The sequence below is a fragment of the Littorina saxatilis genome, linkage group LG7, assembly GCF_037325665.1.
Source record: "Littorina saxatilis isolate snail1 linkage group LG7, US_GU_Lsax_2.0, whole genome shotgun sequence".
Lineage (NCBI taxonomy): Eukaryota > Metazoa > Mollusca > Gastropoda > Littorinimorpha > Littorinidae > Littorina > Littorina saxatilis.
In genome coordinates this window covers 43,322,340-43,337,210 of record NC_090251.1, presented here as the reverse complement: position 1 = coordinate 43,337,210, position 14,871 = coordinate 43,322,340, and the positions used below count along the sequence as shown (strand labels likewise).

General features: G+C 42.3%; 1 protein-coding gene and 2 long non-coding RNA genes across 4 annotated transcripts in view; 1 reads left to right on the top strand and 2 right to left on the bottom strand.

Moving 5' to 3' along the window:
• LOC138971525 (uncharacterized) overlaps window positions 1–14,871 on the bottom strand; it is an 88,873-nt gene that overhangs the window by 59,712 nt on the left and 14,290 nt on the right. The window lies entirely within an intron of this gene.
• Window positions 89–4,250, top strand: LOC138971523 (uncharacterized). 2 transcript variants are annotated; one of them, XR_011457281.1, is made up of 3 exons: window positions 89–691; window positions 1,276–1,439; window positions 4,133–4,250. It is a non-coding gene; the product is annotated as an uncharacterized lncRNA (long non-coding RNA). The 2 variants fall into 2 exon arrangements; XR_011457280.1 differs by lacking the exon at window positions 89–691 and adding an exon at window positions 741–1,055.
• LOC138971522 (uncharacterized) lies at window positions 1,971–6,636 on the bottom strand. The gene is made up of 3 exons (XR_011457279.1): window positions 6,262–6,636; window positions 4,972–5,146; window positions 1,971–4,531 (listed from the first exon to the last, which is right to left on the bottom strand). It is a non-coding gene; the product is annotated as an uncharacterized lncRNA (long non-coding RNA).

The following is a 14,871-nucleotide window of genomic DNA, read 5'->3' as shown; positions in this document are numbered from 1 at the left end:
ACCCCAAACTCATCACGATCATCCCTGCGCTCCTTAAAGAAAAAGTCCAAGGTTTTTAAATATCCCCAAAAACTGGAAAATCGAATGCCAAATGTTACAAACATCTCTGGAAAAATATTTTAAAAATTGAAAAAAAATTGTTGTTGTTGTAGTTGCAGATTTAGTGTTGCGGGGCTAACCAAGACAAGTCACCTGGGGTCAAGTAGTGGTCACGTGATTTTTGGTACACTGTGACGTCGGTACACTGTGACGTCACAAGTTATTGTGTTGATTCTACCACTAGTACCAGCTTGATTTTCACACAGAAAAGTCACCACTGTATGCCCGAAAAGAATGCCTCGGTGGAGAGCATCCGCAAACTGCAACAACTCGTCAATGTCCCCAGGCATTTCATAGCACACTTTCCCTCATAAAACTCTGAGTCTCTTGTGGAAATGAAAGAGGTGTGCAGCACAAGCGTGCAGATTTCAAAGTGTCGGGCACTTTCTGGACACAGATTTCGCCATTTTTCTGCAGCACAAAAGTTGGCGTTTCATCCCTGAAACAAATGTTTTGACCACTGGCAGTGTCTTCCCTTCATAAAAGTCCGGAGAGGTCAGTATTACGCGAGGCTGGTACAGTCGACGAGCCATCGAAACTCCGAGGCGACATGCGAACAGCGGATTATCTCACAAGAAGGAATGCGTTGAAGGTCAGAGTAGCCTACATGCTTTTATTTTCATGCATAGACTACACGTAAACATTGTTTTGCTGCGCAGCGAATACGAATTGGTGCAGAACAGTGTGTCTGGGTCCAGCTGATATTCGCTGGAGTACAGATGCGCCACAGGCTAGATCTACAGAGTTACAGAACGGTCTGAGCTGAGCTAAGAGCAAGAGTAAAAAGTAGTCAGGGTTGTGGACACGTAGGACAATGCGTGTGTCACGTTATCTATTCTATTCAGTCGCAAACTATCCCCTGATATCAATTCATGAAATTGGCAGCGTTTGCTGGAATCATGGTTTAATGCTATTTTTACCAGATCTAAACTTTTGGTGGATGTGCAACCGGAAAGGTAAACAGACACCTGCATGCTAGAGACAAGAAGATTACGAATTGTGCAGGGAATTAATCTTTCTGCATTGACTGAGAGACGCTAAACCAGTCTAATTGCTACAACATGGATACACATCCAGACGACTTCCAGAGGGTGTCTAAATGTTCAGTGTACTGTATAGATCAGAAGCATACATGATTTATACTCACACTCATTTTCTCTCTTCTTTTACTTCCAGACCTTTCATCATCACTCACGGCCACTGGTCAGTACAGGTCACTAGACACTGACACCGTGACCATTCCAGATTTCCCGGTTCTCCGTGATCACAACGCAACTGTTGACCAGTCCTGTTCCTACCGTCCAGAATCACCACAGGAGAAAACCAACGTGCCATTCATCGTAAGATTTTTGTTTTGTTTTGAAAATTAGTGCCTTATTCTAGCTTTGGAAAAATCGAGAAAGTGTTTTTGACAGATACCATCCAAATAATACATTATGAAAACAAGTACAAGTTCATTTCTACTCATGTTAATCGTTTATGCTTTCTGTGCTGAGCGACATATGGTATGGAATTTCTTTCGTAACTCACCTCCCGTCAACCTGCAAAACTATATCTGTCGAAGTACTCAAGTAGTTTCAAATAAAGTCAGTAGGCTATGCTTCCGAATAAAAAATATAAAAAAGGGTATTTTCTGAAATGTTTAATTATAGACCAAAACACATTCACGAGTATGTTGTTGACCTGATGGTCTTTATGGTAGACAGCAAGAGTTGCATGTTCAAGAAGTTTAAGCAGTACATTTGAAAGAGCAAGGTAATTTAAGGTGGTATAATTTTAATGGTAGGTTCCACTGTGAGGCGACATGGAGGGTATCTTTGACGGACTCATTCAACATTCATACCCATGCACATCACCTCAAACACATAAGCTTTGTTCTTGAGTCAAATTTATTGGCTTCATAAATATTGTGAATTTTTGTCCGTTTGCAGATTGGCTTATCTATGAATATTTTCGAAAATATCTTGCGATCTACGTACGCATAATGTAACACGTGAAGAAGAACATAAAAAGTTCGTCAAAAGGAATCTAATTTGCATTTCAACCCATTTGCCTTCCTTATTGTTAATTTTTTCTTCATAAAGACTACTTGAAATAAACAAAATGTTTAACCATTTCAAGGCCTCTAAACACGTTTAAAAAAAATGCAGGTCTTTGCTCACTATATCAGATCTGCCAAGGCTCAGTTTACACAGGTAAAATCACCTGTCGACTTGAACACATACCAATAATCAACAGCCTCACTGCTTCTTGGAGCTGGATTTTGTGTGTGGAATGAATTACACATGTGGCGTTTTAGAATATAATTCATAGAAGATGTACATTTGTGCAGAAAGGCTTTAATTTAATAATTAGGTCTTCGTGATGTTCTCTTAAAATAACTAACATGTGTTCCCTTTGCCGGGCCTCTGAACCAGTTTTGTGAATATGCAGGTTAAACTCGTGCTTTTTCTGTGTTATCAGAGTATTTCTCATCCAGGCATGGATGCCTCCTCTTAAATGGACAGCCCTTCCCGTGTAAACGATTGGGTTCAAAATCTCAAATCTTACCAGGCTTTTACATGGGATATGGCCATCCTTCCGTTTTGAAAAATACCAGAACTGAACACTCTGTATGGGTACTCTCTTTGCGAATGTAGAATTTTATTAATTAATTTCTTAAACGCCACACGTGTAAAACATTCCCTAAAAAATCCAGCTCCAAAAACCAGTCAGGATGTTTATTCCTGGTATATGTTCAATCAATCAATCAAAGTGAGGCTTATATCGCGCGTATTCCGTGGGTACAGTTCTAAGCGCAGGGATTTATTTTTATTTTTATTTTTTTTTTTACTTTATGCAATTTATATTGCGCACATATTCAAGGCGCAGGGATTTATTTATGCCGTGTGAGATGGAATTTTTTTTTACACAATACATCACGCATTCACACCGGCCAGCAGATCGCAGCCATTTCGGCGCATATCCTACTTTTCACGGGCTATTATTCCAAGTCACACGGGTATTTTGGTGGACATTTTTTATCTATGCCTATACAATTTTGTCAGGAAAGACCCTTTTGTCAATCGTGGGATCTTTAACGTGCACACCCCAATGTAGTGTACACGAAGGGACCTCGGTTTTTCGTCTCATCCGAAAGACTAGCACTTGAACCCACCACCTAGGTTAGGAAAGGGGGGAGAAAATTGCTAACGCCCTGACCCAGGGTCGAACTCGCAACCTCTCGCTTCCGAGCGCAAGTGCGTTACCACTCGGCCACCCAGTCCTAATATGTTCAAGTCATGAGATTTTCTTTCTCTATGTAAACGTCTTCGCAGATCTGTGTAGTAAGCAATCCTGTTTTGAAAAAGGACGTGCCTTTAAGCCTGTATAGACGGTTTGATTGTTGAGATACCTGGTGGCAATGACCGCACGGGTGGCAAGAGGTAGTAATGCACAGATGACAACAAACCGACCTGCATTTAAAAAAAAGTTAGGAGGCCTTGATAGGGGGAAACATTTTGTTAATTTCCAGAATCTTTATGGAGAAATAATGAACGAGAAGAAAGTCTGGTCTTGAAGTAAATGCAAATTAAAGGCATATGTACGCGCTCCCGTGTTTACAAAGTGTAGTTTGCCCATAATCGATGTCAAACGCACCATAAGACCATATAATGACGATATGTCACCATGCGCGGACCATAATACATGCATTACAGCTTGTTCTAGCCTCTGAAAAAGTGAGGATGTCAACAAAGCCGCGGTGTTAGCTCCCTTGCATCAACGTTACATGTGTTGCCAAATCTATAAATAGGACGATCCAGATCAAAATGAAAATTAACATATCTCAACATTGAAGGGGTCCTAGACCACACTATTTTGCAGGGAACTTAATTTAGCATGTCTCCAGCTGTTGGTAAAGCAATTAGCGTGTATAGTCATCGAGTACATATGCCTTTAAACTATGTATACTTTTGACAAACTTTTCTGTTCTTATTCACATGTTAAAATGTGTGCAGAGATCGTTAGTTACTTCCAAAAAAACATGTTTCAGGCAACAGGCAAACGGACAATACTGGACACAAGCTATGCTGACCGGCTCATGGACTGACTACCTGATGCTGGAGTACACCAACAGTGGAAAAAGTCTGGAACAAAATGTTGCAGAATGTGACATGTACCGGACCACGTGACAACTCAGTATCATCTTCAAACCATGCAGGAATCTGTTCAACCAAAGATACTAGTTCAACACAGTCACACGATTTGTAAAAGTATATTTCAGCCTTCTGTAGCTCAGGGAGTTTGAACCCCACTCTTCATCCGTTTGGGAAAGTATTTCTGATTGTTTTGACTGCACAGGTTGGTAATGGTACTCTGATGCTTCTGCCGAGAAACCCCACTCGCTAGCGCACCAGCTGCCTGTTATGGGTAAGCGACGTGCCTGTATTTCCTGCAAAGGAAGTCAGAATAAAACAGCAGCTTAGTTTGAGCTTTTAAGACATTCGTACCAGAGAAAACGTGTACGTGTTTGTTTGGAGAGGGTGGATAGAATCATAAGACACGCTGTGTCTATGTGACGTAGAGCAGGTTTTCAAATTCATGCTGAAGCACTGTGTGATCGCTATTTTTTTCAGTTGGGCATAACTTACCTTGATTTCAGATAGACTGGGAACCGAAATGAGGATGTTTACATGAATAAACTATGCTGATATGTATGTGTTTAGAAATAAAGAATAGTTTTAATGATATATGATGGTGTGGGGTTTTTTTTTTTAACCCAATGTGATATTTTCGTATTTGAAAACAAATTGTACACTCTGTTGTCAATTTTACTTTCAGATAAATAAATCTATCATTATGGAAATCATCTGTTTGTGTTGTGTTACTTACCCATTTTGATCAATGTTGAGTCGTCCATATTTCTGTGTGTACGCATAGTATGCAGTTTGAAGGTAGTAGATGTCCGAGCAAACATAGGAGGATGTGCTGTTAGGCTGTCTATCTCCTCATCCAGGTTTTCCAGATATTTGAATTTCGTTCCCTCTTGGAGTTTCTGCACTGACACCTGATAAGCAAAATACACGTATCACTCTGTGATCATGGCAAAATGCATCATCTGTATGCCCCGTTCAAAAATTACCTTGAGATTCTAAGGTATACACATCAATTACAGTGGATCACAAAAACAACACGAACAGTATATTCAGTTTAAAAATTCATGCAATGAGAGTCAATAACCCGATTTAACCACAGGTAGATTCAGGGTCCCACTGACTGAATCTCATATGGTTGCTTTTCGGCACACACCACACATTTTCAATGGGACTGTGAGGTTTTGTTAATACAGTAAAATATATATAGTAGCAACGTACTGTCTGTTCGTGACGTTTGAGAATACCGATCTATGCACTAACGCATTGTCTTTTTGTAGTGTGACTGTCCGATATTGCGTACTCCTAAAAATCAATAATCAAAAAGTTTGAACTGCTGTAATCGTGTTTCAGCATATGTCTGACACTGACAGTGCTTATTTGCTTCCAAAACGGCTTGCGATATCACGCCATCAGCGTTTCGCCACTGCTCAGAAAATCTTATGATTTCAGATCTAGTTTGAGATCGGAAATCACGTGTGCTCGTTTAAAAAAACTAAATTCATTTATTACTTCCCTTTGACCGTTTCGCAAGAAAAATGTCAGGATCACTATTAGTATTAGCACATGAAAACAGCCCACCGCCATTTCAAAAAGTTTCACTGTTTGGTGGTGTCGATGTCATGTAGTGTCTTACTGTCGCAAATAAAAATACCAGGATAATTGCAGTTTTGTCCGCAAGAAACAGGCGTTGCGCAATGTTAACTTGATGTCTACATGTTTCGTTGTGTGACTGAACAATTACTCAGAATTCCAAGAGAAAATAAGGATAGTCGCGTGTGAACATCACTGTGTAAGCATTTATTCTAAACTGGGCCGTTCAAGGACGAAATCCTTGATTAAAGATAGGAAAATAAACAACACCAGATGCCTGAAATAATAGCATAAATCCATAATCTTTACATGCTTACAGATCTGTGGAAGCACATCAACTGATCTGTGAAAAACACACCTGACTTCGATCTAGCATGCAAGAGGTAGCGACTATCCGGACTAGTGTGTCAACATCACAACAAAGAGAATCACATACCATTTCGTATTGCCGCTTATGCTGGCTCTGTTTCAAGCAGTTCCTTGTGGCCTCGCCAGCATTTTGACGACGAAGAGGCTCAAACGGGCACGCTAAAACCTCAGGCTGGCTGAAAACCGGTCCGTATTCCACTTGTCTTCCTCACTGCTTGAGCCGGCCATATTTGTTGTTCAAGGCTCGTGACGTAGCACACGTATGTGCACAAGGTCATGAGCCAAGACTGCGCGCGCGATGGAACGATTCAGAACAACCAAAAACGAGTCAAAGTATACTTTTTGGATTTCTGTGTTCATTTTTACACACGCATTTGTGGTTGATGAATTAAGAGGGTCAACATATCAAAAGTGACCCTAAACCTTGGACTTTTCCTTTAAAGCTGTTTTCACCTCCCATTTCTTGGACACAATAGTAAATAATAGATTAAACACACACACACACACACACACACACACACACACACATTCACACTCACATCCGCGCACACACACTCACGGACCGACAAACACACACACACACACACACACACACACACATACTGATACACACAAACACACACACACATGACTCACACACACCGCGCGCGCACTCACACACACACACACACACACACACACACACACACACACACACACACACTCAAACACACACACACACATACGCACAAAACCACACACACACACACAAACGCAAACGCATACACACACACACACACACACACACACACACACACACACACACATACAGACAAACACACAGAGACACAACGGTTTAACAACAATAATCGCTTTAAGTCAATGACAAAAAACAAAAACAAAACTCAATAAAGAAAATAAGCAAGTTTGCGGTTGGAATAGGACAGAGAGAGAGAGAGAGAGAGAGAGAGAGAGACGGGGGTGATAAGGGCAAGGCATGGGCAATAAGTGGGTCTGCAAAAAATGTCCATCCCTTATAATTGAAGTATACGTGAAAGATCAAGTTATGGCGCAGAGCACAACATTCATCTATTTCTGTTTTCGGTGGCTGTTTGGGCAATAACAAATGAAAGTAAAATAAAGAAAGGCATACAATTACAACAGAAGTGTGCAGGATGACACAAACTTATGACGTCTTCTCTTTCAGAAATAACATCAGAGGAAAGAAGGGGTTGTACTTATGATAAACTCATGCGGCTAAGCCCACCTGTTTGCTCTTTACCAAGACGAATCGATGTGGTCACTGTCAACATTTTTTTTAAAGAAAATGATCTAAGAGAGAGAAAAAAAAAGAGAGAGAGAGAGAGAGAGACAGACAGACAGTCAGACAGACAGACAGAAAGACAGAAGGACGGACAAACGGAAGGACGGACAGGCAGACAGACAGACAGACAGACAGACAGAGACTGAAAGACCTGTTTGCGCTTTACCAAGAATAATCGATTTGGTCACTGATTAAAGAACATTAATCTAAGAGAGAGTTGGAGGGAGAGAGAGAGAGAGAGAGAGGGAGAGGGAGAGAGAGAGAGAGAGAGAGAGAGAGAGAGAGAGAGAGAGAGAGAGAGAGAGAGAGAGAGAGAGAGCAAGTCTTACAACCTGTCGTGTTCAGGATACGAGAGATGACGTCTTCTCTTTCAGAGCCTGTTATACTTCTGTCTGAGGAATCAGGGCACCGGGAAAGACATCACTGTCCATGCATGTCTTACTTCTTAGCTTACATCTGGAGCAATGGATTAAATGTCCCCGCGTGCGTCACGAATTCACTATCACAAGGAATTTGAGAATTTTAATTCCAACCGGAATACACACACGAACGCACGTTCACATGCGCGCTAACACACACACACTCACACACACACACACACACACACACACACTCACACAAACACGTAGAGGTACAAAACAAAAATGTATTCGCACGTACATGGGTACGTAAACACGCCTACACAAGTCAAAAGCACCTCCACACACGGTAACCAGAGCGGGCGCGTACGTAAACAACGACGCACATACAAACAAACACGACCACAAACGCCATAAATAGAAATTGCAAATCAAAACAATAAACACACAAAAACTGGGTTTGAAAAAAATGTCGCTGTGAGATTTATATGCTGAATTTATTTTGTAAAAGTTACCTACGTCAGTCTGCGATCTTAAACATGAAGAAACTTTCTGCTTTTTACAAAAAGCTGATACGAGCTGTATATATAAACTAGAATGAATACCCGCTTCGCCGGGTAGCCGGCTTCGCCGGGAAGAAGTACTTAGAGCCGTACGCCGGCTTCGCCGGGTCCGAACTATGGACCCGCCAAGCTTAGGTCCCTCCCAGATTCGTGGAATGGGAACAGCACGAATATGATTCAGTGGCCATAATGCCATTCCTGACCATATCGAGTCCCATCCTTGTCGACGAATGTAACCGTGTTAATCACCTTTGGAGGCGAACTCCACTCAAACAGGACTGAGCAAGTTATGGCTTCTCAAAGGAAGGCCAGTACATAAAATTACACAAAAGCCGCCAGACCACATCACAAACAGAACTGAAGAATGCACAGGTGTTGCTTACATAGAGACACACACACTTACACACACACACACACAAACACAGAGAAGCCGTATCTATAGAGAGATAGATGACAGTGTATTTTTCGCGTGGCTATAAATTGATTCGACCTTTGCACTTTTACAGTGAGGATAATTTACGGGTCCAATTTACGTTCTGTACACTGCGTTGACCTTCTAAAAATAGGTAACAGTAACAGAACGCCGGGAATATCCGAAGACGCTCAGCGCAGTGGACAGCGCAGTGTAGTAACTTACAACTGAACGGGAAAGCCACACGAAGGAAGGGAGATAAACGCCAAACACTGGAGAAGATAAGGAAGAGTTACTTATAATGGTGAAATGAACCCAAAAACGAAAATGAGTTCAGCGCTGCGCGCTGAGAGCACGTGTTGAAATATCTCATCGATGATATTGTGTCCGGGGTGTAGCTGAATACGGTGTCCAAATTTGAAAAAGATCCACCGAGAACTTTGGCGTTGTGATGTGGTGTAGCGGCTATGGTGTGTCGGTATGGGGGCCCGGGTAAGCTGAGGTGGAACCAAAATAGCTGAGGTGGAACCAAAATCGGTTCCGCGCTGCGCGCTGAGAGCACGTGTTGAAATATCGACCAGGTTGTGTCGTGTCCCGGGTCTACTTGAATATGCCCACCAAATTTGAAGCAGATCCATCGAGAACTTTGGCCGTGCATCGCGCACAGACACACAGACAGATACACAGACAGATACACAGACAGACACACAGACACTAGTCGTATATATATATATAGAAGCACAAAAATGGGCCCCACTCTCAGCTCTCAGCAAAAATACTATCTGAATACAAAGATAAAGGTTTTTCATCGGAGTGTGGCTGTATAGCCAAGACGTTTCGTTTAACATATTTTTGATACTGCGACCACCAAGCCCTGATCACCCCCGCCCCCTGTGTGTTGTAATTGTCCAAGTGTGTTCTGTTTTATGATTTTGTTCCCTTGTTTATGTGATGTCCTGTAATGCACAGCGTATACATGTTAAAAACAAAAAAAACTCCACTAAAAGAGAATACAATTTTTTATAAAAAAAAAGACGTTTCTGTCCCGTATATTTCAATACAATCTCTACACATGCTTCGATCATTCATAGTACTAGTAGCGTCATGGTCACTGCCCTGTGCTAAAATACGATCTGAATACAAAGATTTTTCAGCTGTGCGCATTATCTAGACGATTTGGTCACATTGTCAGCTCTCAAATACAATATGTTCTGATTTCAAAATACAAAGATTCTTATGTGTGAGAATGTTCAGTCAAGACATTTCGGTCCCGCATGTCTCAAGGCAACCTCAATACATGCGTTGGATCAAAGGGACGACAGGGTCTATTCACACCTTACATGTCACTGAATAAACGTGATTCGGTCTGAGTAGAAAACGCCACATGAAAAGCTCCATTAGTCGTATCAACACCAGCCGTTTTCAAGATCTCCGGCATTAAAAGCCGTGATTATGTGAAGCTAAGGCGTGAGTTTCGCGCAAGCTGAAAAGTACAGGCGCATGGAAAAAGGACTTCTGATTACATGTACTTATTTCTCTCATTCACCCGCCAGGTGTATTGAATCAATGTGAGTACTAATGATAATAAAGCCAGGCGTTGTAAAACGTTGACAAAGACAGTAAATTAGGACCTGGCTGCATGACATAAAACATGACATTAGATAATTTATAGTCCCTACAATTAACCAGCAGTAGCAGCTCTACTCTTGACATATTAGGCGATCGCGAACAACTACGTAAGCGTACGGTCGTCCGTCCTCCGCCCTCCCCCCCCCCCCCCCCCACCCCACCCCCTTTCGCTAAACCCCCTGAAATGAGATAAATATACACATATTATGAACAGAAACTCTGAGAAAGATACAAGATACAAGATACAAGATACAAAAATTTTATTGTCCTCATCAATACAAGGAAATTTGGCATGTGTGTGGCAAGACATAATACACTGATACATAGACATTTACAAAGCAACAACTGAAGTTCAATATCAACACACCCTCACGCACACATACCCACTACTTCAGACACACAGGCTACATGTGCCCCTCGGACGTACGCAACCCACAATTCACCCAGCCATACAACTCCACATACATAAGCAGGGTCTTGCAAGGGAAGGCCTTAAATAATGAAGTCTTAAAAGGGGTAGACCCAAAGCAGAGGCCCAACATCATGCGGTCTTTAGAAGGGGAGGCCCAAAATCATAGTGTATTGAAAATGGGAGGCCTAAACTTGAGGGGTCTTAAAAGGGGGAGGCCCAAAATCATGGTGTCTTGAAAGGGGGAGGCCCAAAATCATGGTGTCTTGAAAGGGGGAAGCCCAAAATCATGGTGTCTTGAAAGGGGGAAGCCCAAAATCATGGTGTCTTGAAAGGGGGAGGCCAAAATCATGGTGTCTTGAAAGGGGGAGGCCAAAATCATGGTGTCTTGAAAGGGGGAAGCCCGAAATCATGGTGTCTTGAAAGGGGGAGGCCAAAATCATGGTGTCTTGAAAGGGGTAAGCCCGAAATCATGGTGTCTTGAAAGGGGGAGGCCAAAATCATGGTGTCTAGAAAGGGGGAGGCCCAAAATCATGGTGTCTTGAAAGGGGGAGGCCAAAATCATGGTGTCTTGAAAGGGGGAAGCCCAAAATCATGGTGTCTTGAAAAGGGGGAGGCCCAAAATCATGGTGTCCTGAAAGGGGGAGGCCCAATATCATGGTGTCTTGAAAGGGGGAAGCCCGAAATCATGGTGTCTTGAAAGGGGGAGGCCCAAAATCATGGTGTCTTGAAAGGGGGAAGCCCGAAATCATGGTGTCTTGAAAGGGGGAGGCCAAAATCATGGTGTCTTGAAAGGGGGAAGCCCAAAATCATGGTGTCTTGAAAAGGGGGAGGCCCAAAATCATGGTGTCCTGAAAGGGGGAGGCCCAAAATCATGGTGTCTTGAAAGGGGGAAGCCCGAAATCATGGTGTCTTGAAAGGGGGAGGCCCAAAATCATGGTGTCTTGAAAGGGGGGGGCCAAAATCATGGTGTCTTGAAAGGGGGAGGCAAAAATCATGGTGTCTTGAAAAGGGGGAAGCCCAAAATCATGGTGTCTTGAAAAGGGGAGGCCCAAAATCATGGTGTCTTGAAAGGGGGAGGCCAAAATCATGGTGTCTTGAAAGGGGGAGGCCCAAAATCATGGTGTCTTGAAAGGAGGAGGCCAAAATCATGGTGTCTTGAAAGGGGGAAGCCCAAAATCATGGTGTCTTGAAAAGGGGGAGGCCCAAAATCATGGTGTCCTGAAAGGGGGAGGCCCAAAATCATGGTGTCTTGAAAAGGGAAGGCCTAAAATCGAGGGCTCTTAAAAGGGGGAGGCCTAAAATCAAGGGCTTTTAAAAGGGGGAGGCCTAAAGTATCGTTAGCCACTTGCCGCCATAGTGAGCTGAGACGCTGCAAACTGCGCAACGGTGTTGGTTGGATGGAATATTGTAAACGGTTACAGGTGCTTTCGACAGTTATGGAAAATTTGCCACAGCTTAAATGATCTTGAGTCTATTGAGATGCTACCAACCCCGCAAGGCAAGCGATGAAGTATTCGTGGTTGTAAACCATGTCCATATCGTGACTACAGGAAATAGTTAGCTCGTTATTCAACAAAATGGTAACAACGAGGGTCAATAAACAAAAAAGGCACCCATGAGCAAGGGTAGAACTGGAAAAGTGATAAAGAATATCGGTATGTCACACGCTTTCCTTCTTTGCCACTACTAAAGCAAACGTGTGCAAGATTGTATGTTACACGCTTTGGAGCATGTGCAAGAACGGATTCAAACTCGAAATCGTCCCACCAAAAAGCCCCAAAATGCACACACGACTTTTATTTCTCCTGCTGTTATCGTTTCCTCTCTTTACAAATTCTTCAACGCTGAGAATACTGAAAACGGCATCCCAGACGACAGAACTGTTTCCATACGCGAATTTAGCTGCCCTTGGAAAGTGGCTCGCTCACGAGGCTTGTTAGTCTGAATCTAGAAGGACAGAGTTCTGAACATAGATGACAAAGATCCCGGAAAGAACAAACATTTCGCGGATGCAGACACAGAAAGACGTCATGAAGATTGCGATGCTTCAAAAGATACAGACTGTGACGATGACTGTGACGTCATTCACATATACCGTGACGTCATTCATAGTTGTTCGGTCACTTTCGTCAAAAAGTAGATCTCTCCACAATGGCTGCTCCTGTGTTTAGGTTTATCAAGCCTGAGTACGCAAAACGTGTTTGTTCTCTCCTCTGTTGAAGTAGTGAGACATAAATGCTATTCCGACTTGGTCGTGTGACAGAGTTTTCTTCCACACTTGATTAGCTGATGTCTAACTCAGCCTGACGGCTTCGTTAGACAATCAACGTAATCTCGTGTGGAAGAAAACGTCTGTCACACGACCAAGTCTGAATAGCATGTCACACGCATTCCTTCTTTGCCACTACGCAAGATTGTATGTTACACGCTTTGATGCCGAAATTAATTATTTTGATTATGCATTTATTTCTAAAAAAGTTTACCTTCACATACATTCAGTCACTACCTTAAACACTTATGTTTTCAGTATTCATTTCAAGTGATCACGAACGTAGAAAAATGGGTATCAAAGCGTTGTTACATTTTGTTGTGCATTCTGAATAGTGTGCCAACAGGCCTTGATCAGTCAATCACGTTTTATCTGTGTACAAAGTGTTTGACGGAAAAAGAATAACACCAACCCCGTTCTCCTGTATATAACTGAAAGCCACATTTTCTTCTTCATTCAATTTCTGTTTTCAAAAGCTTCGTCAACTTTCCACTTACACGACAAGCTCCCTTTACCAAGCTTCAATGAAGAACCCTGAATACGAAAGGTCAAAACAAAACAATAGGTACTACTTTCACTATCGTCGTCTGCAACGAAAACCGAAAATGGCGAAACGCTTTGCTACGTACACAGAGGACGAAATTTCAAAGAAAAGATCGAACCTTACACCTGTGACTAGGAAAAGTTGCATAGACAGTTCCGTGCGGATCTCACCACGTATCAACGTACATCCGATGCTCAGGACCTACAGATAGGTGACGCTTTGGCGATTGAGGCTTCGTCTTCAGCTCTAACACGCACGCAGACAGTCAGGCAGGTCTAATCTGCACCAGCGGTGTTGGAAGGTTTTGATTTAGAAACACTCGAATGTTACTTCGACGAGATAAACGAACCAAAAGTCAAAAGTGTGCCCCAAATTCGGAAAATATTCTTTCAAAACGGCACTGTAAAAACCATCAACATCACTGTGAGAAAATAAACAATACAAACACAACCAGTTCCCCTGTGGAACATTTCGGGTGGACTTTCCCACGACCTGACCTACAAAAGTCCTCCGTGTTCGTTCGCGCTTTGCATTCAATCTGTGTTAGTGCGCGTGTGTGTTTGTGTGTTTAGCTTTCGTTGGTATGTGCTGTTTGGTTCAAAATAAGTTTATCTTTTTTCATTGAAAGATTCAGAAACGTTGGTTGATACTTTGTTGAATGCATTCAACCAGAAAAGACACAAAACGCATTGAATCTATCTTCTGCGCGCATGCGTGTGTTGGGGAATGTGTAAAAGGGCAATTGTGTTTTTCAGTCTTGTTTTGTGCCTGTTATTTCGTCCCAAAAACTCATTTTTGTCTTTCTATGCCTATGCTGTGAGACATAATCGCTATTACGAGTTAGTCGTGTGACAGAGAGTTTTCTTGCACACTCTGCTGCTGTCTCACTTCGGCTACGCCGTCGTGAGACATCTACAGTCTCGTGTGCAAGAAAACTCTCTGTCACACGACTAACTCGTAATAGCGGGTAATATGATATTCTTTATACTATATACCAGTAAAGCCTTGAATCCTTTTAAGTCTTACTATACGCATTACATGAAAATAGCTTTACTTGTTTTGAAATAAGGCTCTTACTTAACTGTCGAACAATATATGACTTTCTGTTGAATAACTGTAACGTTGCAAGTATTGATAAAGCTTGGTATAGAAACAATTAAATAAAGCCACAAAAGCCATGGAGAAA